Raw genomic sequence first — 4361 nt, forward strand, 5'->3', positions numbered from 1 at the left:
ATTTTTAGAAAAATTTTCAATAATCAAGCTGAATATCAATAAAAAATATTCGCGTTCTCGGTGACAATAATTAAAAATAATTATATTATATTATAATTATTATTATATAAATAACGATTATCTCGCTAAAACGCCCTGCTGTTCTCACCGACTAAGTGAGTGAACGAATGACGTCAAAGGGGGTGAAATTAAAAATGGAGAGTGAAAGAGAGAGAGAGAGAGAGAGAGAGAGAGAGAGAGAGAGAGTGCGAGAGTGAGAAAGAGGAAAAAACAGCTTATTATAATAATTATATAGCGGATTAAAAAAAAAATAAAGAAGTGTGGCGAGCGAGTGAGCGGCGTTAATGTTAATATTTTGTTGAATATATTATATGAACGTTGAAGTACATACATTCAGAAGATTATGGGTTAATGTTTCAAATGGTATAATGGCAAGCGAATTATGACATAATATTATATACATATATATATAATATTATGATATAAAAAATGCAAAAAAAAAAAAACGATATCATGTAATAATGATAATATTAACTATAAATGATAATAATATTGATTATATATTAAACAAATGAAATAATTGCTCTCATATTAAGGTCACACCTTGCATTGTACAGAAAACATAATAATTGTTAGTTATTAGGTAGTCACATTATAATCTATTTACCCAATTAATAATCCAATGCGAGTATAAACGAGAAACGCCAGGTATATGGGGGGGAGAAAGAGAAAAAGAGAGATTAAAGAGAGAGAGAGAAAGATACCACATAAAAAGTTACCCCTTTGTCACATAAAAATGAGAGATAAACAAAAAAATAATAAGAACAAGGAAAAATGATGATGATCGAAATATATTGATTGTTATGCGATAAGAGGAAAAGACCCGTTGCAAAACTCGTTGTCCATTATTGAGAAAAAAAAAAAAAAAACCAAAAAAAAGAAAAAGAAAATACAAAACAAACATTGAAAAAATTATACGCAACACATTTAATGAGCAAGAAGGGATTTGGAACCTCGTTCGGTTCAATCCTTTTCTAAATATAATGATTTTTAAGTATATATATATATTCCTTGGAAATCGGGTTACCCACCCCCCCCCCCAATTAAAATTAAATTATTAAAAGGAGGTTAAACTCACTCACCCCACCCTCTGACTTCTGACGAAATACCGAAAATATATTACTCTTTAGTATTTACCAAAAAAAAAAAAAAAAGAACAATAAAAGTCTCCATATGATTTTGAATTTAATCAGGCAAGGAACACACACAAGCAAAGAATTACTTCGTTCAAATTCTTTTCTTCTTCTTTTTTCTTTTTCTTTTTGGAAATACTCACAAACGGGAATTAATAAAGAAGAGAAAATGGTCAATTTTTGAAATAATAGTAAGCCTCTTTCCTAGCTTTTTTGTTTCCATTGGCAATGGTCTAATTTTTCGGACAAATGCGCTTTTACAATTTGAGCAAATAAAAACATACTTTTTCTCGTTGGTGATATATATATATATATATATATATATGTACATGTATATTGCCAAGGGCGTCACTTACATCCGATCGTCCTGTTTTAAATAATAATCATCGTTAATTAAATAATAATTATGCCAAGCTAACTCGTCATCGCTGCTCGAACGAGTAAACAAATGAATGAATCCCGTGTTTTATGAATGATACAATGAATGCATGATAGAAAGAAAGAAAGAGGAAGAACGAAAGAGAGAAAGAGATAGGTAGATAGATAGATAGATAGATGATAGATAAATAGATAGATAGACAAAAAGAGGAACGGGGTCGTTTGAGGGGTGGAGGAAGGGAGGAAGGGGCTGAGGTTTTAGAAGGAAACAAATTAATCGATAAAAAAAATAGAAATTCAAAGAGACCTATTACGCGTTGCGAATAAATTTAGGACAAATGAGTTTGGCTAAATTCTAGAAGAACATCTTTGTAAATCTTTTAAAATAAAGGAATGAAATATATGGAAAGAGAAAGAAAGAAAAATAAAAAAAGAAGATAAACAAGAAAAAATACGAAAAGATAAGGAAAGAGAAATCAATTTGAAGATTATATTATAGGGCGTGTGTTAGCGGTGATCTTTCGTATAATAGGAATTGAAATGATACACTAAATGTATGTATATATGCATAAGTATATGTATATATATATATGTGTTAAAAAAAAAATTTGTTTCTTATCGTTACATTATATATATATACATATATGTATCATATAAGTTTTACGACTTACAATTAAAAGTAGAGCATCATCGGTCATTATTATTATTATTATAATTATTATAATTATATACGATACGCTGACGACGATGGCGCAATGCACGGGTTCGGCCTAAAAAAAAAATAGAAAAAGAAGGAAAAAACCACAATAAGAGAAAAACGGGAGCTCGTCCTCGCGAATCGATTTCTGATATAACCCATAAGAAGAAGAAGAAACAGGAGGGGGTAAAGAAAAGGTGGTGAAAAAGATGGTGGAGGAGGAGGAGGAGGAGGAAGTTGAGAAGCTAAGAAGAGAGAGAGGGTAGATCGATATTCAAAATTCCGAAAACTCTCGCGTAAATGTCGTTCATAAAAAATATAATTTCAATTGTATTTTAAAATTCGAAAGAGGTGTTTTTAATTAACGCGTTTTTGTTTTTTTTTTATTTGTCATTCGGTTCAACATACATACGCGGGCGCGTTTTTAATAACACCTTTGAAAATCAAAAAATTGAAAATTTCGAAAAGAAAACAGAAAAATTATATTTACAAAAGAAAAGAAAAGAAAAAAATAACAGCAGCAGCGAGAAGAAATAAAGGGGAGGGGAGAAAAAAATTTAAAAAAAAAAAGAAATAGGAGAACGAGTTTTAATTGTTTCGGGAATAAATTTGTGCAACGAAGATTTAAAAAAAAATGAAACGGAAGATTGGAAGATGTTAAACGACGACGACGACAATGACGACGGTAAATCATTTTGGAATCGTTGTCAAATATATAATATAATATTTCGTTTTTATTTCGGTAAAATATCGAATCTTTCTCTCATCGTTTGTCGTTTGTAACGAGAAATACAAATTTGTAATAATGTTCACGATGTTGGTTTCAATTTTAATAATAAGAAAACACATTCGTGCGTACTTTCGAACGTTTTATTTTATTTTTTGTGCGTGTGTGTTTCTCTGTCGAAAATATAAATAATATATTTAAATAAATATATATTTAATAAATTTATATATATTTTTAAATATATATATATATATATTTAATAATATTTAAATATATATATATATATTACTTTTCGCGACGAGAATTTTCTTAATAATTTCATTTCTAATTATCCGTAATGTAAACGTCAAATTCGTCTCTGTTATAATAGTTCTCGTGTCACACGTAGAAAACGATAGAAAATTTCAATAATAATAATAATAATAATAAAAAGGAAAATAAAAAAAAAGTTACGCGCGAGATTAAATTAATGATACCGCAAGGATTTAATTAGATCTTTACGTATTTACATCAGGGCCATTTTCCGATGTATGTATAAATAAAATAAACGGAATGAATTAAAAATAAAAAAAATAAAAAAGGAGTAAATAGGTAAATAATTAAGCGAATAGTGAGGGAAAGAGAGAGAGAGAGATAGAGAGAAAGAAATAAAATAAAATAAAATAAATTAAATGGAAAGATGATAGAGGCTTAGTGAAAAGGAGTTCAATGCCTGTTAACGAATGATCGTGAAAATCGCGTACGTATGGCGAATGAATTAAATGTATGGTGTTAGTGTAATAGTGAAAACGAGAGATTGAAAGAAAATGTTGCATTAAATTTGTGCGTGAAAAAAAGAGAGAGAGAGAGAGAGAGAGAGAATGTATGCGCGTATGTATGTGTGTGTGTGTGTGTGTGTGTGTGCGTGCGTATATATGCTAAACAAGATTTTGTCACGTTGGTGCAATTATTATATTGAGAGGCTATTTCAATAACCTTATAAGTGTCAATTCCACTTTCAAATGTAAATCGTAATTAAAAAAAAATAAAAAAAAAAAATAAAAAAAAAATGTGCGAACAAAATATTAAAACACACACACGTAGAGGAATAAAAAAAATAAAGTAAATAAAGAATGGGGGAAATAAAAAAGGAAGAGAAAAAGAAAAAAAGAGAGAGAGAGAGAGAGAGAGAGAGAGAGAACACACAAATAAGTAGGAATAGGAGAGATGAGGAATAGAAAAAAAAAATCCCAAAAAAGAAAAAGACAAAAAGAAGTAAGATGGAAAAAAGTCGTAGACGACAAAAGCGACTAAAAAAGTGAGATTATATATTGATAAAATTTAAATTATTGAAGTAAAACATTAACAAAAAAAAAAAAAAAAAAAA

This window comes from Polistes canadensis, unplaced genomic scaffold, assembly GCF_001313835.1.
Source record: "Polistes canadensis isolate GaletaPanama2010 unplaced genomic scaffold, ASM131383v1 scaffold_170, whole genome shotgun sequence".
Taxonomy (NCBI): Eukaryota; Metazoa; Arthropoda; class Insecta; order Hymenoptera; family Vespidae; genus Polistes; species Polistes canadensis.